Here is a 22,071-nt window from a genome sequence, read left to right as displayed (position 1 = left end):
AGAATTTGGGCGCGTTTCTCCCATATGGGGAGAAATCGTAAGGCTGGCGTCAAATCCGGGCGGGTTTGACGCCAGCCCCCCACTTCCCGACCGGGAAACGATTCTGGGCCCCGGTCGGGGCTAGCATGCCGACGCTGTAAACTCCGGCATCGCGGGCTTAACGAATTTCGTTAAGCCCGCTTGCCAGAGTTAGCGCCGGCTGACGCGTCATATGACGTCAGCCGCGCATGCGCGGATTGGAAGACTCCAACCCGCGCATACGCGGATGATGTCATCGCGCATTTGCGCGAAACCCGCGCATGCGCGGGCCGGGATGCCCCTCAGCCGCCCCGCGAAGTGATACAGCGGGGCGGCGGAGGGACAAAGAGTGCGCGGGCATCGGGCCTGCTGCCCGCGATCGGTGCCCACCGATCGCGGGCCCATGGCACCCTTGGCACGGCCGTGGTACTGCCGTGCCAATCGGTGCCATGGTTTTAAAAATCGAGAGTTTACGGCCGTTTTTATGAACGGCCAGACCAGGTGTGTTTGCCGTTCGTAAAAACAGCCGTAAAGGGCTGGGAACTCGGCCCATCCATCAGCTGAGAATCGCTGCCGGCCGTAAAAAAACGGCGGCAGCGATTCGTATCGGGAGTCGGGCGTGGGGGGGGGGGGGGGGGGGGAGAATAGCGGGAGGGCGTCGGAACAGCGTGGCCGTAAAATTTTACGAGCCACGCTATTCTCCGCACCATCGGGAGTGCGGAGAATCTCGCCCTTTGTTTGTCATCACCATAAAATCATAGAATTGCTACAGTGCAAAAGGAGGCGATTTGGCCCATCGAGTCTGCACCGACGTTCTGAAAGAGCACCCCACCCAGGTCAACTCCCCCACTCTGTCCCCGTAACTCCAACCTTGGGACACAATGGGGCAATTGATCATGGCCAATCAACCTAACCTGCACATCTTTGGCTTGTGGGATGAAACCGGAGCACCCGGAGGAAACCTACGCAGACATGGGGGGAACGTGCAAACTCCACTCAGACAGTCACCCAAGATCGGAATTGAACCCGGGTCCCTGGCGCTGTGAATCAGCACTGCTAACCATTGTGCCACTATGCCATCTGAAAGGACTGGGCGATGGCTGCGGTACTCCTGACTTTCCCAGGTGCCCCTGAATCTCCCTGTTGTCCTAGATATTTTTGATGTCCATGGGATTTCAACATGCTTTGCTGGGTTAACATAGAACAATTAATTCAGTGGTTTGACTCACTTTAGGATGCCCCAGGGACATGATAAATGTCACATAATGCAAGAAACTATCTCGTTTGATGGACAAACCTGGAACAAACTTCTAAAATTATATAGGGGTGTTGTCGATCGTATTTGGTCATACAGATGACAGTAGAAATATGGAAATCTCTCACTAAAGGAAGTATTGAGGCTAGGTTAAGTAAAAATGTCAAAGTTGAGGTTGATAGAGTTTTGCAAGGTCAGGGTATTTAGGGTTACACAGCCAGGATGTGCACATGGAATTAAGGTATAGATTACCAATAATCCAATTGAATTATGGAACAGGCTTGAAGGTCTGGCCTATTACTGTTCTTATGTTCTTCCTCCAAAAGTACAAGGTTGAAACTTTACACTCCCAGGATTTCCTTTCACAAAGCCAGATGCTAGCGCCAGTTGTGCGCCTGCACGGAGCTGGTATCAGAACTGACTCCTGGTCCCCTTTCGTGCAGGACTGACAACACGTGCAGAAAGGAATGTGATACGCTATCAATTGCACATAAAGACTCGAATCGGTACAAGAGAGGCTTTATTACCGTGAGATGTTTATCCTTCGACTGCAGCTGGTAGAATGGCAGCTCAGGAGAACTCATGAATATTTATACTGCTTCCTGTGGGAAGAGCTAGCCGGCAGGGGCTACCAACAAACCTGTAATACAGGTACTGCTGTACATCCCCTAATACAGGCACACATATATTTACACAGTGGTGGATTACCACAGAATGAAACATTTCAAGAGGACATGCAAGGATAGTTGATCACCAAACCCTCCCTTCCCCCTTCCTACCACACTCTTCACTCTCTCAAAGGAACATTCATGTTGCTCAGTCTTCACTCTATACTCTGGGTTAGAGTGCTCACAATTCCCCCAGCACATACAAACCTCTAAACATCTTCCTCCATCCCAATGTCCTGATCCACATCCACTCTTACACAGAATGTACAGGACACAACCAGGTCAACTGGTCTGCGGAAGCATTTATGTCCCACATGGGCCTCCTTCCACCCAGCTTCATCTCCTCCAATCAGCATAACAGTCTCGACAAACCAAATGGCCTACTCCAGCTCCTAATTCGTATGTATTTCTTTCTCCCTTATGTTTATAAACAGACCCAAGCTTACCTCGGTCAAGTTTTTTGTATAATCTTTATTGTCACAAATAGGCTTATATTAACACTGCAATGAAGTTACTCTGAAAAGCCCCTAGTCGCCAAATCCCAGCGCCTGTTCGGGTACACTGAGGGAGAATTCCGAATGTCCAATTCACCTAACAGCACGGCCGGGATTCTCTGCGACCCGGCGGGGCGGGCGGTACCGGCGCCGAGGAGTGGCGTGAACCACTCCGGCGTCGGGCCGCCCGGAAGGTGCGGAGTCCTCCGCACCTTCAGGGGATCGGCTGGCGCCGGCGGTGTTGGCGCCACGCCAGCTGGCGCTGAAGGGCTTGGCGGCGCACCGACTGGCGCCGAAGGGCCTCCGCCGGCTGGCGGGAGTTGTCACATTCGCGAGAGTGCCAGCATGTGCTGGCATCATCCCAGGGCATGCGCACGGGGGTTCTTCTCCACGCCGGCCATGGCGGACAGTTACACTGGCCGGCGCGGAGGGAAAGTGTGCCCCCATGGCACAGGCCCGGCCTGCAGATCGGTGGGCCCCGATCGCGGGCCAGGCCACCGTGGGCACCTCCCCTTCCCCGGGGCCTGATACCCCTGCTACTCTGGCCCGGCGGGGGATGAGAGAATCCCGCCCCACGTTTTTCAGGAGAAAATCAGAGGGCCCGGAGGAAAGCCACGCAGACAGGGGAGAACGTGCAGACTCCGCACAGGCAGTGACCCAGCCGGGAATCGAACCTGGGGCTCTGGCGCTGTGAAGCCACAGTGCTAACCCTTAAGAAGGTTTCAAGTTCTCACGTCACAATTGCCACACACTTCTGAACTAACAACCTTATCCTCACGTACAGAACCTTCCAGAATCCAGACCCTTGGCCTGGATAATAGTATCTAATAAAGGATTTTTATTTAATTCATTTGCAGGATGAGTGAGTTACTGGTGAGGCCAGTGTTTATTTGGTTTGATTTGTGCGATTTCATGTGGTTTATTGCTGCTGACATCAGTCTTTACTGTTCAATGGGTTTAGACGGTGAAGCAGGTACGCAGTCAGTCTCAAATAATGAATCAGCAAAGAAAAGCAGCTGCAAAATCCCCAGCCTGCAGAAAATTGGCTTCAACTCATTAGTTCTCCCTGTTGGCCTCAATGATCTTGCTTTATCCTTTAACCACCTCAAAATCCGCCCTCGGGTGTAATGTTAAAGGAGAGCTGTGGCGTACGCTCAACACCTAGGGGAAGCCAGATCTCTGCCTTGAGGCTAGCATGCCCGGGACTGATGCTATCTGAATGACAGGCTCACTTTCTCGAAGGCTCAACCAGAAGATTTCCTGAAGAACTGCAGCTCCTATGTATAATACATCTATTCCATTTGTCAGGCAAAGTCCCGGAGATAGCCACTTTGCCATTTTAATTGAGTAAACTTCGAACTAAAGACATTGCTCACAATGTAGGGTCCCTGACACTGAGCCAGAAGCTCTGAATTCAGGTCCTGCATCACAACTCGATGGCCAAGGAAGGTGCGTTTATAACGTGCTCCAAACCGGTCGAGTGCCAACTTGTAACTCTTTCCAACACAATGGCGGTTGTAAAAGCGGGAGAGATTCCTGATCAGCCATGTGACCAAAAGAAATGGGGACCTCGACCATCACCATCTGTAGCTCCAATGCACAAAATGCCTGTAAAAGTGTTGTCACCGCAGAAATTTGCACTCCTTGAAGAGGGCTGGTTGGCTTAGTTGTCCAGATGGGTGGTGTGGATGAAACTGGTGCCAACAGCATGAGGTTTGGATTTTTTTACTCTCACCCCCTGTACAGGAGGTCTGTTTCCTCACCCTACCCTTGGTGGAGATGGTGGCGCTGTGGGTCAGCAGAGAACGCAAGAAGAAGAATTGTGCTGAGCGCCAACATTCGTTTGAGATGGATAGATTTATGATAAAAAAGCAGGTTTATGGGGAACAGGTAAGGAGGTGGATTTGAGACCAGGACGGGATCAACCATGATCTGAATGGCTGAGCAGGCTCGAAGGGCCGAATTGCCTACTGAAAATCGCTTATTGTCACGAGTAGGCTTCAAATGCAGTTACTGTGAAACGCCCCTAGTCACCACATTCCGGCACCTGTTCGGGGAGGTTGGTACGGGAATTGAACCGTGCTGCTGGCCTGCTTTGGTCTGCTTTAAAAGCCTGCGATTTAGCCCAGTGTGCTAAACCAGCCCGTAGTGTGCTAAACCAGCACCAGTCTGATGTCCAGTCTAAAAACGGAGCCCAAGGTTTTTGAGATAAATAGCACACAGTGATAGAGCTCCCCGTGATATGGTGTATAAATCCTCCTCCATGGACAGCAGAGATACCAGGTGCAATTTGTTACAGAGGAAGAAGTGGCATTGCAGATGAGCATGAGCCCGTGGGGAATGTGACAACACCGAGGTACATTTGCTTCAATGAGAAGATTAACGATTGGAACCGTCAGCAGCTCTGTGCTGAAATATGAGATGTGTTCTGAGATTCACTGGAACTGTAACAGTTGCATCGCTTAAAATCTATTTGATCCTTTTGAGCGCAGCAGTTTTACTTCAGGAACTACCTTTGTGTCTGTGTCTCCATTTCATACAAAGGATATGGAGGCACTGGAGATGGATACCAGAACTGAACTCTGAGGAAATACTGAGCAAAATCACAGAACAGTTGGGGCGAAGAAGGGGGCCATTCAGCCCATCGTGTCTACCGGCCGGCCAAGTGAGCATTCTGGCTTAGTCTATTCGGCCTTTTCCCCGTATCCCTGCACATTCAAATAATCATCTAATGCCCATTTGATGCCTATTTAGGCTGGAACTCTTTCCTGTTGGAAAAGAAGATTGATGGGTGGCCTAAACAGGTCTTTAAGATAATGGGTAGATTCCAGTGAAGAACGCGGGAGTGGGAACTGATCGATCGGAGAGGCAATTAATTGTGCGGGCGGCGGAATGTTAACTTTGTGCCAGCGGGATAAAAGTCAGGAAGCAAGCTGGGGATGGTTTGAAGGCAGACTGCCATTCCCAACGGCCAGTGGTACGGATCTAATTAGAATGCATTAGCATGGCATGCATTCTCATTAAAACACATGTTTGCCAGAGAAAATTATACCTTTGCAATTAAGACAGCAGTAAATGAGAAGCACCTGCCTTCAGATTCGCGGCTTGTTCAAGATTGTATGACACAGGCATGATCGTCATTCTGGTGGATTTAGAGTGAATAGGAGCTACTTTCTTTTAATAGGGAATTTTACTGGACCATGGAAAGATGGCTGAGCTCTTGAATTAATCTCAGGTGGAAGCTATCTCAGGGGACCGGGACATAATAATAATCTTGATTAGTGTCACAAGTAGGCTTACGTTAACACTGCAATGAAGTTACTGTGAAAATCCCCACATTCCAGCGCTTGTTCGGGTACACTGAGGGAGAATTCAGATTGTCCAATTCACCTAATAGCACATCATTTGGGACTTGTGGCAGGAATCCGGAGCACCCGGAGGAAACCCACGCAGACACAGGGAGAATGTGCAGACTCTGCACAGACAGTGACCCAAGTCGGGAATCGAAACGGGGACCCTGGTGCTGTGAAGCAACTGTGCTACCATGCCTGCAGAGTCGTTGTTGAGGTGTGGTGATCCCTGCAGGGAAGGTTATGTTGTGGAGGTGCTGAGAAGGGCAACAGAGGGAAAGTCAAACTCTTCCAAAGGCACCTTAAGCCTTAAGGGGAGAACAATGGGTTAACGGTGAATTTGACAGAGCTGAGGGTAACCAAAGGCAAATCAAGATTAATAGCGGGAGGGTCGAGGATGACGCATGGCAGATCAAGGGTAATGGCAGGGGGGAGAGGGGGGCAGAGCCAGGATGCTTGGGGGAGCTGAATTTGTTGGGGGCCAGCTCTTGGTTGACAGACAGTTGATCAAGGGCGCTGGTGGGCAGCTAGAGGGTCACTGAATGGTCAAGTGAAATATGTAAAGACAGCTGGATGGGAACCATGAGAGTGAGTTAACATTCCTTTCACCTGTGTTCAGAGTTTTGTTAGTGTGGTAGAGTAGCCCCTTTAATGGGCGAGCTCTTGCTGTCCATGTGACCAACTCGAGACTTATCGCATGAGAGCATGTGGACATTGACCAATGGGGAAAAAGCGCGGGGCCCTGGGAGTGGGGTCCCGGGAGAGTGGACACTGGATTCAGAGAGTTGAGACCTGGTTGAGTGACTTTGTTCCCGTGTTACCAATAAATCCTTGTTCCGGTATACTGGAAGCCTGTTAGTATTGCCTCAAAGCATCACAGTTAGATATGGGCATTAAGGGACTACAGAGTCAGGGTGGGTTGAAGGTGATGAAGTACACATCATCCGTGATCTAACTGAATTATAGGACAGGTTCAAGGGGCTGAATGGTCTACTTTTGGTCCTATTTCACACTAACACCGCCATAGAACCATGGAATACCTACAGTGCAGTAGACCAACCCTCTGAAAGAACACTATACCACTCCCCCGCCCTATCCCCACCTAGCCTGCCCATCTTTGGACTGTGGGAGGAAACCAGAGTACCCGGAGGAAACCCACGCAGACACGGCGAGAATGTGCACACTCCGTACAGACAGCTACCCAAGGCTGGAATTGAACCCAGGTCCCTGGAGCCGTGAGGCAGCAGTGCTAACCACTGTGCCACCGTGCCACTCTTGAGGCCAAGGAAGTAACAAATGTATTTGTTGGAAGTTGGACAAGGAGGCAGGGATGAAGCAAACAGAGGGGCAGACAAGGCAGTGAGAGGAGCTGTTCACTGAGTCACTGACACATGCTGGCGTCCTTCAGAGGTCTCTGCCAGCCAATTAGTAAAGCCATTGTGAATGATAATTTGTGGTAAGCAAACACTATTAAGCATTAGTTCTCATTTCAAAATTGAATATTCAAATCTGAGTGATTGTATTCACTTCCTGCCCACAATCACAGTCTGTCCTTTTACTCCAATTAGCCCAGGTAAGGAGTGATTGATAGCCCAACAATGTACTAATTGCTAGCTCAGTCTACCAGGTCATGGTGTTCCTCTCACTGATTGCTTCACTAAAAAATAAGAATTATCCAAAGGGAAACATGACTGTACAGTTAGTCTGAAGTGCACAATGCAACAGGGCTTGATCTTTCCAGAACCTGGAGCCATTACAGCTGAATCACTGTTTGGATGCTGATGTTAATGCACCTGTTGTTCGGATCCAAAATGGACGCCATGGCCTCAACGTTAACCACTTCCAAGGATGTCCAGAAGAAGGGTTTAAGCTGAAATGCATGGAACGGTACCCCAACCCGCCGCATGTAGGCCTGACACCATTTCCACCGCAAAGTCTCCCCTCTCAATTGCCGATCTTCACTCTCACCCCACCCGCCAGGAGCTGATCGTCAAACACTGAAAGCCATCATTTGAATTTGGTTGTTTAAAATGTCGGAATAACGGCCACCTTGTTTTGCACATTTTACCAGTTCTTTCCTTTTGAAGGAAAGAAGGAATCTGGTCCCAAGTGTAGTGATCTGTACATCTGTGCATGCATCTGCACATACACCAGGGACCACAGACAGATGTAACAGCCACAGCATCACTAGAGGGCAGCATCAGAGACGGGTCCAGCCCAAGGGAGTATCCGCCTCTTTCAGAAGCACAGGGTTGGTGAGCAGCAGCAGACAGAGACAACTCAGCATAGGCAGTTTACTTGAGCTTCACTGGTCATACCTCTTGACTATTATATCTAGTTAAGCTCTGGAAACATAATGAACCCATTGAATAAAGTATTTGTGTTAACTGGAAGTCTACAATCTTTATTCAGACTTCGAGAATAACATATGATACCAGGAGTGATTTCAGAAAGCTAGCTAGACACCAGCAAGAGAAGAAAAACTTAAACCGGACATTCGACTGTGGAAGACTTCGCAGCAAATGGATCCTCGACGACTAACTGATTCGATGGAACTTGTTGGAACTCCATGGCAGCTGGAAACAACCGGCAATTTAAATTATAACGGGAAAATGTTTGAACAGCTGTTCCAAATATTTATCACAGCTAATGATTTAAGCACTGACATAAATGATTTAGGGGCCTCACGGTAGCATGGTGGTTAGCATCAATGCTTCACAGCTCCAGGGTCCCAGGTTCGATTCCCGGCTGGGTCACTGTCTGTGTGGAGTCTGCACGTCCTCCCCGTGTGCGCGTGGGTTTCCTCCGGGTGCTCCGGTTTCCTCCCACAGTCCAAAGATGTGCGGGTTAGGTGGATTGGCCATGCTAAATTGCCCGTAGTGTAAGGATAATGGGGGTTTGTTGGGTTACGGGTATACAGGTTACGTGGGTTTAAGTGGGGTGATCATTGTTCGGCACAACATCGAGGGCCGAAGGGCCTGTTCTGTGCTGTACTGTTCTATGTTCTATGTTCTATGTTCACTGCCTCTGATGCAACGAAAATAGCCCTACTACTCTCAACAGGAGGGCATGAAGCTAGAGAAATCTATAATTGCTTTAATTACTTTGAAGGTGAGGACAGCACCAAAGTAGACGTTATACTCAAAGAATTTGCTGAATGCTGTAACAGTCAATCTGGTGAGATGTTGGAAAGATTTAACTCTTGTCAGAGAAACGGAGGGCCCATCTCTGATTTTATTACAAATCTCAAGTTAATACCACAAGGCTGTGATTAAGCTGATTTCAGAGACACTGTGATAATGCATCAATTAATTTCTGGACTATCTGATACAAATCTGAGGGAAGAACTTTCACAAAAAAAGTATCTAACTCTAGACATCGCTATACAAAAATGCCTTGCTTATGAACAAAATCAAAATCAATACTTTGAGTCTCTAGAAACACAGACTCATCATTTAGAAAACAAAATTGGTAAAAAAATGGCACGAACACTCACTACGAGGCGGAGACAGGGTTGAATCGGAGAAAGACGGAGGTTCTGAGCAGCAGCCATCTTGAGAAAGGAGCCGCACATGCTCAGATGTGAAAAGAGGGCACAGTACAGGAAACCCGGTGTGCGCATGGGCAATCGAGTCCTACGCATGACGTCATGAGCATCATGACGTCAGAGGACCAGGACCACGCCCACTTAAAAGGGAAATGCACGAAAATGAACAAAAATAAATTTAAAGCTGCAAAACCTAATTTTCTTGCCTCAAAAGACAGAGCAATGCCCGAATTTACATCAGAAGTTGAAAATAACTTTCACAACACCCTGGAACAAGCAGTTAGCACCGTCTTTGAAGATGATATGGTCCTTGTAGACTACGACTCAGACAAACCGCAACTAGAAGTGTTGTAAAGTGAAGACCCCGACGATGGGTTCTTCGGAATGGGGAATCTTCAACCCAGCATATATGACATCCCGACTCGCTGCGGTCTGACGCCAAGAAACAGAGAGTGGTCCACGCACCACGAAGGGTCCCAGCCTCCACACAAGAAGATGCTTTGTTCATTGAACATGAAGAGAACGATCACAACTCCGAACCAAAAAGCGATGATTTGTCCGACGAACAATTCACACAGTACTGCTCAGACATGGCTGAGTTATTTGGAGATCCTGATCACAGCATCAGCAACATGGTTGAAAAGCTCAACACGACTCCTCATGGTAGATTAATCCAATACCATGGTGCCATGGCAGATCGTCGGTACATTGGATGACAGCAATACCCAAGACGAAGACGACGTTACACAGAGAGCCCAGAACGACTCTGTTGAGAGAGCATAGATCGACTCTACAGCGAGAACACTGCACGAGTCCATGAAGAGAGCGATGACAGACTCCACAGAGAGAGCGATGACAGACTCCACAGAGAGAGCGATGACAGACTCCAGAGAGAGAGCGATGAAGGACTCCACAGAGAAATCGATGAAGGACTCCACACAGAGAGCGATGAAGGACTTCATAAAGAGAGCGATGCAAGCCTCCACAGACTCAAAAATGGAAGCAAACACATACTCCATAGCGAACGCCATGCATGTACAAGACCATGAAGATCTATCAAGCTTATTTGAGCCACCAGAACAAGACACTGAATGTCTACCCACTTATGTGAGACAAGTGGTGAAGAAATCACAATTCCCATACAGCAGGTGGAGGATCACGGCGAGACTGACATATCTCAGCTCGCTGGATATGTCACTGGAATGATGATTCCAGTGAACCAGAAATGATTCTAGAAGAGGAGTACCAAGTAGGCAAAGAAGAGGAATCAAATCCACCACAAATGACTGATGTCACCAACATCAATGCAACATCAGATCATTCTCACATTCTCAAGAAGATACTCTCAATGTAGCAGATACCACAAAGGACACTGACACCAATAACTGTGACAATGACTCAAATCATCCACATGGCACACTCATTGAGCGCAACAAGAACAACAAAAACCGCAAGAAGCACAGCAGAAACAAGAACAACAACAGCAACAACAAAAACAGCATGCAGCAGAACAAGAACAACAAAAGCAACAAGAAGCATCCCAGAAACAACAAGCATGACAAAAAAAAGAACAAGAGTAAAATCAAAAACAACGAAAACAGAATCAACAAGCGTGACAAAAAGAACAAGACGACAACAACAAGAACGCCAACGAAAACAACAAGGACAGAAACGACAGAAACAACAACAATGAAACAACGACCTGTACAACATGGTACAACTATGCACGTGAAGGACAATGCCACAGCACACTGCAAAACAATGACAAGACTACAAATATGCCATGGCATGATAAAGAATCTCACGAATTCACATCTGCTCCAGAACAAACAAGCAAAACAGCTTTCATGAACGATGACATACAGAATCAATACCACAGACACAGGAAAAAGTCGAGGTCAGACAACGGTGCGACACAGAATGGCTACCCGCAATCAAATGGAACAGGGGAAAAAGGTGTCCACATCATGAAACGACTCATCAGCAAAGCAGCCGAGTCACGTTCTGACATCAACCTAGCTTTGTTATCATACCAAGCAACCCTATTGAGCTCAGGACTGTCGCCAGCGCAAATGCAGAGACATCCGGACAACACTACCAGTAAAGCAATTCCGAGACCCCGGCAATGCACCGGTTCTCGACGACATGCGGGTACTATGCTCCAAACAAAAACTATACTACGATCAACATGCGATCCCACTCAAGCCACTGACAATAGGTGATGCCATCAGAATCAGGGACCCAGAAGGTGAATGGTCTGAGTCAGCTACGGTGATCAGGCAGGAGGCACCGCGGTCCTACATTGTCTGCGGGAGTACTTTCTCACCGTAACCTCTGGGATCTATTAGAGATTCGATCTACAACGCCAGTATTTCCCACACTGGATTTGACCGAGTCCATTTGTCCACAGGACGTTCCTCGCCACACAACGCTAGACAGTACTCTTGATGACATCAAACCATCATCCCTACTACCACCGTTAAGATGCTCCAGCAGAAGCCGTAAAGCACCCGACCGGCTAGATTTGTAACAACACTTCAACACACGCACAAGACGAATATGGACATTTCTCACGATGGACTCACAAAACAGTTAATTGTTTCTGTATTATCTTTATCATTTTCACAGTGTGCAGATTTGCATATTCACACCACTTGTTATGTACAGTTTTCTTGAGGCCACTCTAGAAAACATGTCCAATAAAAGGGGGGGATGTAGTGATCTGTACATCTGTACATACATCTGCACATACACCAGGGACTACAGACAGACGTAACAGCCACAGCATCACTAGAGGGCAGCATCAGAGATGGGTCCAGCCCAAGGGAGGATCCGCCTCTTTCAGAAGCACAGGGTTGGTGAGCAGCAGCAGACAGAGACAGCTCAGCATAGGCAGTTTTCTTTAGTTCACTGGTCATACCTCTTGACTATTATATCTAGTTAAGCTCTGGAAAAAATAATGAACCATTCAATAAAGTATTTGTGTTAACTGGAAGTCTACAATCTTTATTCAGACTTAGAGAATAACAAACCAAGCATAAAGTTTTTAAAAATTATTTTATCAGTGTTACAAAGCCAGAGCTCAGAGTGTGGACAGGGGCAACCCCCTAATCTAACTCCTTACCTGCTCCAAAAACCAATTCAAATGGAATCCAATTCATGGTCCCCACAAGAGAGACAGATCAGATCCAGGTATTACACTTGACCTCACGCTCACCTTAGCCAAAAGGCCAAGAGGCGATCCCAAGCATGAAGTTAAGTGTGAATATTTAGGTTTGTTTATTTGGTCTTGATAGACAGGTTGTTGATGTTGCAGCAACCCTGTCACAATGAGCTGCATGCTGTATTTTTAAGTGGGAGCAGCTGTTGCCAATTGGTGAAAGCTGAAGTATATGTAAGAGCCGATATGGGGGCAGGACCAGTGGCAGTGCGGGAGTAAAAACAAGTATGTGTTCTCTGGGTATCGTGAATAAACCCATCTTAAGGAAAGGCCGCCTTCAAATTCCTCCTTTCCTTGGGGAATGAGAAATGAATTATAATGGGGTGACTTTGGGATGCATTGTCCAGTGTCAAAACCAAATTGTGGAACTTGTGGTGATATGCATCATTGTAAATACACAAGGGGTTAATGTAAATACACTATAAATAAATAAATACTAGAGGGAGCACCAGAGACATCGTGATACACAGACATTCAACCAATAGGTCAGCAAGATAGGGCACGACCAATGGGCAGTCAAGACACACACAGAGGTGACACTACCACAAGGGGGCTACCCATATGATGTGACCATCAATTCACAAGACACGTGATTGGAAGTGAACAGTGGGTTTAATAATCTTACAACAGAGCCTGCCTGTGACGAGATAAACTGGCAGCAGGCTCACGACTGCAGAGCTTTATACTTCCGGTTAGTGGGAGGATCCATGGGCAGAGCCAAGAGCGGAGCCACGGCTGGCGCCCAGTACAAACTCTTCATCTCCCCTCTGGGCAGAGCCACGCAACGGCTCGTATACAGAGGACACAATACATATAATAGAACACAGTGTGAATTACTAGGTTTATAATTCACCACATTCACCCCCTGTAAAAAAATCAAGTCCGGCGGGGGTGATGGGTCTACAAATTGAGCCGGTCCGGCGGCCGAGTCGTCCTTTGGGATCGGCGAAGCACCGGGGTTGCAGCCTCTTCGGGTGGCTGGGTGGTGACGGTCGGCGAGTGTACGATAGTGGACTCCGGGGGTGATTCGGTCCGAGCTTCGTACCCGACTAGTTCGATGGGCGACGGGCGGCGCAGGAAACCTATAGGCGGCGGGGCGCGGAGCACGGGCCGTGAACCTGTAGGTGCGGGGGCGCAGGGCGCGGAGGGTTTTGTGGGGTGTAGTGTGAGGGGTAGCTCGGCGGCTGTGGTGGTGGAGTTGGATCCTGCAGGCGCCAGGTCCCAGAGGGAAACCGTGTCCTGACGGCCGTCAGGGTATTCGATGAAAGCGTATTGGGGGTTTGAATGGAGTAGGAGCACTCTTTCTACGAGTGGGTCAGTTTTGTGTGCCTGGACGTGCTTCCGGAGGAGAACCGGGCCTGGTGTCTTCAACCATGCTGGGAGCGAAACCAGCATAGGTAGTGCCCCTAGAAAAAACAAATAGTCGTTCGTGAGGGGTCTGGTTGGTGGCTGTGCATAGGAGGGACCTAATAGCATGGAGCGCGTCGGGGAGGACCTCCTGCCAATGGGAGGTCGGGAGATTCCTGGACCGGAGGGTCAGTAGGACGGTCTTCCAGACCGTCGCGTTCGCCCTCTCCACCTGCCCGTTCCCCCTGGGGTTGTAGCTGGTAGTCCTGCTCGAGGCGATTGCCTTGTTGAGCAGGTACTGACGCAGCTCGTAGCTCATAAAGGACGAACCCCTGTCGCTGTGTACGTAGCTGGGGAACCCAAACAAGGTGAAGATACTGTGCAGATCTCTGATGACTGTGTGGGAGGTCATATCGGGGCACGGGATAGCAAAGGGGAAGCGGGAGAACTCGTCGATGACGTTCAGGAAGTACACATTCCGATTGGTCGAGGGGAGTGGCCCTTTGAAATCGATGCTCAGGCCGGGATGCCTTTACCAGGTGGCCCTGTCTGGTCTATAGAAGTGTGGTTTGCACTCCGCGCAGATCGGGCAATCCCTGGTGATGGCATTTACCTCCTCGGTGGAGAAAGGCAGATTTCGGGCTTTGATGTAGTGGGCGAGCTGGGTGACCCCCGGGTGGCAGAGGTCATTGTGGATAGCTTTCAGGCGGTCGTCTTGTGCGCTGGCGCACGTTCCGCGGGACAGGGCATCTGGGGGCTCGTTGAGCTTCCCAGGTCGATACATAATATCGTACTTGTAGGTGGAGAGTTCGATCCTCCACCGCAGGATTTTATCATTTTTAATTTTGCCCCTTTGTGAGTTGTCAAACATGAAGGCAACCAATCTTTGGTCGGTGATGAGGGTCAACCTCCTACCTGCGAGGTAGTGCCTCCAGTGTTGTACAGCTTCCACGATGGCTTGTGCTTCCTTTTCGACTGAGGAGTGTCGAAGTTCCGAAGCGGAGAGGGTTCGGGAGAAAAGGCGACTGGTCTCCCTGCCTGGTTTAGAGTGGCTGCGAGGGCGACCTCTGAGGCGTCGCTTTCCACCTGGAAGGGGACGGATTCATCCACTGCCCGCATAGCCACTTTGGCGATGTCCTGCTTGATGCAGGTGAAGGCCTGGCGAGCCTCATCTGACAGAGGAAAGAGTGTGGCATTAAATAGTGGGCGGGCTTTGTCCGCATACTGAGGGACCCACTGGGCATAATACAAGAAGAATCCCAGGCACCTTTTGAGGGCCCTGGGACAATGAGGGAGAGGGAGTTGTAAGAGGGGTCGGAGCCCAGGACTCTGTTTTCCACGACATAGCCGAGGATGGCTAGCCTGGTCATGCGGAAAACGCATTTCTTCGTGTTATCCGTGAGGTTGAGTTTCTGGGCAGTCTGGAGAAATCGATTGAGGTTAACGTCGTGGTCCTGCTGATCATGGCCACAGGTGGTGACATTGTCCAAGTACGGAAACGTGGCCCGCAGCCCGTACTGGTCCACCATTCGGTCCATTGCTCATTGGAACACCGAGACCCCATTTGTGACGCCAAAGGGAACCCGGAGGAAATGGAAGAGGCGGCCGTTAGCCTCGAACGCCGTGTAGTGGCGGTCCTCCGGGCGGATTGGGAGCTGGTGGTATGCAGACTTCAGATCCACCGTGGAGAATATGCGGTACTGGGCGATCTGATTCACCATGTCTGCAATCCTGGGAAGGGGGTTCGCATCGAGGAGCGTGAACCGATTAATGGTTTGGCTATCGTCCACTACCATTCGGAATTTTCCCCGGTCTTGACGACCACCACCTGAGCTCTTCAGGGGCTGTTACTGTCTATGACCCCCTCACATAAGAGCCTATGGACATCGGTTCTGATAAACACCCTGTCCTGCAGGCTGTACCGCCTGTTGCAAGTCGCTACGGGTTTGCAGTCCGGAGTGAGGTTAGCAAAGAGTGGAGGGGGGTCGACTTTTAGTGTCGCTAGACTGCAGATAGTGAGTGGAGGTAGGGGCCCGCCGAAGCTGAGTGTGAAGCTTTTGAAGTTGCACTGGAAGTCGAGTCCCAGTAAGAGTGGGGCGCAGAGTTCGGGGAGTACATACAGCTGGAAGTTCGAGTAGCTAGTGCCCTGAATCGTTAGGGTCGTGACAGTGCGCCCTTGGAGGTGAACAGAGTGTGAGCCCGAAGCGAGGGAGATAGTTTGCCGTGCAGGGAAAATAGGGAGCGAACAGCGCCTAACCACATCTGGGTGTACGAAGCTCTCGGTGCTCCCGGAGTCGAAGAGGCACGGTGTACTGTACTCGTTGATTTTAACGATCATCATCGAGTTGCGGAGGTGTTTCGGACGCGACTGGTCCAACGTGACCGTGCTGAGTTGTGGGTAGTCGGCGGCTCGATCAGCTGTGCTGGAGTAGCCCCGTGATGACTGTCCGCTGAGGTTGTAGTCTTCGAGGTGAGTTTCAGAGGTTGAAGAGGATGGATCCTAAGATGGCCTCCCCCGTGGATCGCATGTGGCGGGTGGCGAGGAAGTTGGCTTCCAAGATGGCGGCCCCCATGAGTCGCACGTGTCAGGTGGGGGCGGAGTCGGCATACAGGCTGCAGCATTTCGGGCCTGCGGGCGTGTGAGTTTGGGAAGCGAGTGCTCTGGGCTGCGGGAGAGTTTGGAGAGGGGGATTTCTTCACCAGGCAGACCCGGGCATAGTGTCCTTTGCGACCGCAGCTGCTGCAGGACGCGTTGCGGGCCAGGCAGTGCTGCCATGGGTGTTGGGGCTGCCCATAAAAATGGCACACTGGAGCTGCGTAGTGGGTGGGTGGTCGCGCGGCGCAGGCCTGGGGCAGTCGCTGGTCGGGGGTCCATGATGGGGTCGTTTGGCCCATGGGGAACGAGGTGAGGCTGCGGAACGAGACCTCCATTGTTGTAACTCACTCTACAGTGTCCTCCAAGTTCTGGGCCCCTTTTTCAAGCAACCGCTGGCGCACATAGTTGGACCTGAGCCCTGCCACGTATACATCTCGGACAGCGAGCTCCATATGTTGGGCGGCTGATACAGCTTGATAATTGCAGTCCCGAGCTAAAGCTTTTAAATCGCGCAGGAATTCTTCCAGCGACTCCGCCGGGCGCTGGCGGCGGGTCGTAAAAATGTGGCAGCCGTAGATCTCGTTGATGGGCCTCACGTACATTCGATCGAGCATGGCCAGGGCCTCCGTATACGAGGTACTACTGTTAAGTTGAGTAGAGATACGGTGGCTCACCCTTGCGTGCAGTAGGCTGAGTTTCTGCTCCTCCGTAGTTTCTGAAGTGCTTGATTCAGCCAGGTAGGCCTTAAAACATCTGAGCCAGTGTAGAAAGATTTCTTTCGCCTCTGAGCCTGCGGGTCGAGTTCTAGTCGGTCAGGTTTGAGGGCTGATTCCATAGTAGCTTTCTTCAAGTTTCCTAAGATTATTAAATTGATGTGACCATCAATTCACAAGACACGTGATTGGAAGTGAACAGTGGTTTTAATAATCTTACAACAGAGCCTGCCTGCGACGAGATGAATTGGCAGCAGGCTCACGACTGCAGAGCTTTATACTTCCGGTTAGTGGGCGGAGCCATGGGCGGAGCCAAGGGTGGAGCCCAGTACAAACTCCTCATCTCCCCCTAAGGGCAGAGCCGCACAACGGCTCGTATGCAGAGCCCACAAGGACACAATACATATAATAGAACACAGTGTGAATTACTAGGTTTATAATTCACCACACCATATAAAAGGACAGGGCACACATGCTCTTTCTCTTTCCATAGGTGACATTCAGAGAGACAGGGGCAGATCAGGGAAGCATCACACCCACCGCATGGATTAGAGCAGACTGGTTAGATAGATTGAGTTACTCAAGTAGGAGAATTGTTAACTGTTCAATAAATGTGCTAAACCTATCTCCATGCCTGAACCTTCCTTTGTCAGAGTATACATCAAGGAAGCAGCTTATGCTACATGAAGAAGCATGACACAACAGAACTGAAGTTACATGTAGGCCAGAACTTGCAGGGATAACTTCCTTGAAGAACAATAATGAACGATACATCCCAAAGTCACCCCATTATAATTCATTTCTCATTCTCCAAGGAAAGGATGAATTTGAAGGCGGCCTTTCCTTAAGATAGACTTATTCACAATACCCAGAGAACACATACTTGTTTTTACTCCCGCACTGCCACTGGTCCTGCTCCCACATTGGCTCTTACATATACTTCAGCTTTCACCAATTGGCAACAGCTGCTCAGTCATTTGGCCGTACAAAACTTGAGTATTGCTGAAAAAAAAGAGACCTGTCAAAGTTTTTCGTCTTGCACACCAGAACCCTATCCAAGACTACCAGTACAAGGGGAAACAACAATTTATACTGTATGTGAAGAGTGTGCTGATTAGTTGGCAAATAGATTTTAATTGGAAGTGGTGTAGTGCCCAGGTAGTGCTGGGGTTTATATGGGTAGTGCCTGGGGAGGTAGTGCCAGAGGGCAGTGTCCTGGCAGTGCCAGAGGGTTGACGATTAATGCCAAGGGGTACCTGAGTAGTGCCAGAGGGGGGAGGTGGCGAGGGGATGTTTCAGGCTGATCTGGTTTACTCGCTCTGTGCTGGGGCGGTCTTTAAAAATGGTGCCCCAATCATTGCGCTCGTAAGTTGAAGGCTTGGCTGGGTCAGCAAAATCAGAGGCCACCAATACGTGGGGCAACCCATGGCTTCAATAATTTTTTCTAACTGCTGTACTATATGGCGGAGGAAACCACCATTGCTGTCGACGGCTTCCACGTAACTTTTTACGCCCAACATTGGCCTTCACCAATATTGGGGAACTTCCCAGCCGCTCTAACAAGCTCTTGTCCAGAGAAAGGTGGAACACAACATGAAACATTCAATACAGGGCAGCACGGTCATGCAGTGGTCAGCACTCCTGCCTCTCGGCGTCGTGATCCCAGATTCGATCCCGGCTCTGGGTCACGGTCCGTGTGGAGTTTGCACATTTTCCCCGTGATTGCGTAGGTTTCGCCCCACAATGGGGCAGCACGGTAGCATGGTGGTTAGCATCAATGCTTCACAGCTGCAGGGTCCCAGGTTCAATTCCCGGCTGGGTCACTGTCTGTGTGGAGTCTGCACGTTCTCCCCGTGTGTGCGTGGGTTTCCTCCGGGTGCTCCGGTTTCCTCCCACAGTCCAAAGATGTGCGGGTTAGGTGGATTGGCCATGCTAAATTGCCCGTAGTGTCCTAAAAAGTAAGGTTAAGGGGGAGTTGTTGGGTTACGGGTATAGGATGGCTACGTGAGTTTGAGTAGGGTGATCATTGCTCGGCACAACATCGAGGGCCGAAGGGCCTGTTCTGTGCTGTACTGTTCTAAATTCTAAAAATCCAAAGATGTGCAGGCTAGGTTGATTGGCTATGCTAAAGTGCCCCGAAATTGGAAAAAATTAATCGGGTACTCTAAATTTATTAAAAAAAGAAACATTCAATACGTCATCTTCCATTGTACAAGGATGTAATAGCACGACGTATCCCTGAGGAAGCTTCTTGTATTACAATGAGGTCTAATAATATACAGGCACAGAGGTATTTCGTAGAGGTCTTTACTCCTTGACTCCTGGGTCCACACTGCCGGGGTCCCTGCCCCCAGGGCCCCCTGCCTTTTCCCCATCCGCCAGGTTAGAAGCCTCGAGTGGGTCATGTGGCCCGCAAATGATCACCCCTTAAAGAGGCGACGCTGCCACACCACCACTCCCGCTCCCCACGTCCCTCAACACATATATACAATAAAGGTTATTTACAGTTAACTATGTACACTGAGGGCAGAAACACCAAGGAGGGTCATACAGTGCAGTCCTTCACAAAGTCAACCGGATCAGGGGACTTCCAAGGCCTGGTGGAACGCCTCAGTTCCTTCATGGTTCCTCCAGCACTGAGGTAATGTCTTCATCAACATCAAGAGGTTGCTTGAGGTTGTGACATGTGCACACCCCTCACTGGTACCCTCAGGAGTAATAGGAGAGCCCTCTTCTTAACTCTCCAGCTCCCTTGCTTCAAACCCAACCAAAATGGTTTTGGTAGTATCTACTGGAACCAGTGGGTGGGTCTATGGCCTCCTATCTACTTTTATGGTCTATGTGCTTCCGTACATGCCTCCCTTGTAAGCCCTAAGCCCACCAAGCATGAAACAGGACCATATTTTGCCACAAGTTTCCTGGTACCAGTTGCAAAGTTCCTTACAAAAGCTAGGTTGCTAGTATTAAATGATCTGTGGTTAGCACTTCTGCCTCACAGCTCCAGGGACCAGGGTTCCCTGTGTGATTCCTTGTAGCAGGTTCTCCATTGTCCTCTGAAATATTGCGCATGCAAATAATATCCCAAAAGTCAACCTGACATATTGAAAAGTCCTTTGTACGCATTGATGGTCGCATATTTCATAGAGTCCTCTTCCAGTTCAGGTTGTAAAAAAGTATGATTTAAGTCAAGCTTTGTATATCTGACGCCCCCAGCCAACTTTGCATCCAGATCTCCCATCTGAAGGATAGGATGCTTGTTGAATTGGGCCACTTGGTTTATGGTGAGTTTGTAATCACCACAGATTCTGACAGAATGGTCATGTTTTAAGACAGGAACAGTAGCGGCTGCCCATTCAGAGAATTGCACCAGCTTTATGATCACTTGTTCTTCCAAGCGTGTCAACTCAGCCTCGACTTTTTGATGTAGAGCATATGAGATCGGCCTAGCTTTGAAGAATTTTCAGTGTGGATTCGGGTTTCACGTAAATCTTTGCCTTTACCCTTCATGTTCAGCCAAGCTCATTCTGAAACACATCTTTGTACTTGCACATGGATTCTTGAAAAATGCCACCTAATACCCTGAAAGTTTCTGGCCAGTTTAGCTTTAACTACCTACTAGTCACATTCTCAAAAAAACTCAAATAAATTGGCCAAACATGATTTAATTTTCTTAATTTTGTCTGGTCATACTGTGATTTTCTAAATCCATTGTTAAGACCCCCTTAGTAATCAATTTTCCCCTTGACTTGTATTAAGAGATCTGGGGAAGAGGGATTAGGTTGCAAACCAGTAATAATCTCATTGAATGGTAGAACAAGCTGGAGGGGCTAAATGACCTATTTCTCTTCCAATATTCCGATGAAGCTTTTTGGAAGCATTTTGTGAATGTCGAGCATCTGATATGGAATACACTACAAAGACCTCAAAGTCAAACATGACAACACTCATGCTTATATTTTTTTGAATCTCCATAAATACAAGGGTTATTTCAGAGAACTAACCTGCATCTCAATATTCAGAAAGTGTTAATTCAATGTTGACAATAATGCTGATGCCTGAGAGCTTTACACGAGATGGCATCAGTTTTTTATCCCGGGAACATTCACTGATCTGAAGATGGTATGGTTTCGGGATCATGGCCAGAACCCATTTGTTAACACTCTTGCCTGTGAGGCCAAAGGATGTGAGTTCAAATCCATTAAGAACCAGGAAGCCAGCGAAAAGATGAGCAAAGGTTTTAATCAGGATCATATTAAGTCTTTCCACAGCAGCCAACTATTTACATAGCACACTCCCGTTGGGACAGCCCCTGTCCCGGCTGGCCCTTTTACACTTGATTCAGACCAGCCCCAGCTGTGTGGGCCTCTGCCCACTAGCGGGGAAGCTCATATTCCGCGAATCCCCCGAGGAGATCCATCAGGGTATCCCTGGAGGCCTCGTGGGGGTTATTACAAAATCCTTTGCCCTAATTTGAGCACATAATCTGGGCTACCACTCTCCACTGCAGTCCCGACGTCTGGGGGGACAAAAACAGCAGCTACCTGGGAACCCCACCACCTAGAGGCTCCCCTCCAAGTAACTCACCACACTGACTTAGAAATATACCGCCATTCCTTCACTGTCGCTGGGGAAAAATCCTGGAACTCTCTCCCTCACAACAGAGTGGGTGTACCTACACGTCAAGGGCTGCAGCCATTCAAGAAGGCAAGTCACTACCACCTTCTAAAGGGCAGTTTGGGGCGCCTTAACGTCTTGAAAGGCACCAGATCAATGCAAGTTCTTTATGTCTTCGATTAATCTTCATCTCTCCAGTGGTTCTTTGCTTCTGGACATTTGGAGAACATTTCACAAGATTTAACACAT

At 49.2% G+C, this 22,071-nt stretch overlaps 1 protein-coding gene across 6 annotated transcripts in view; it reads left to right on the top strand.

Moving 5' to 3' along the window:
• The window catches only part of dpp6a (dipeptidyl-peptidase 6a), a 1,618,183-nt gene that overhangs the window by 1,365,717 nt on the left and 230,395 nt on the right, over positions 1-22,071 (top strand). The gene's annotated exons all lie outside the window — the stretch shown is intronic.

Source organism: Scyliorhinus canicula, chromosome 5, assembly GCF_902713615.1.
Source record: "Scyliorhinus canicula chromosome 5, sScyCan1.1, whole genome shotgun sequence".
NCBI lineage: Eukaryota > Metazoa > Chordata > Chondrichthyes > Carcharhiniformes > Scyliorhinidae > Scyliorhinus > Scyliorhinus canicula.
This window is presented reverse-complemented; position numbering and strand designations above follow the sequence as displayed.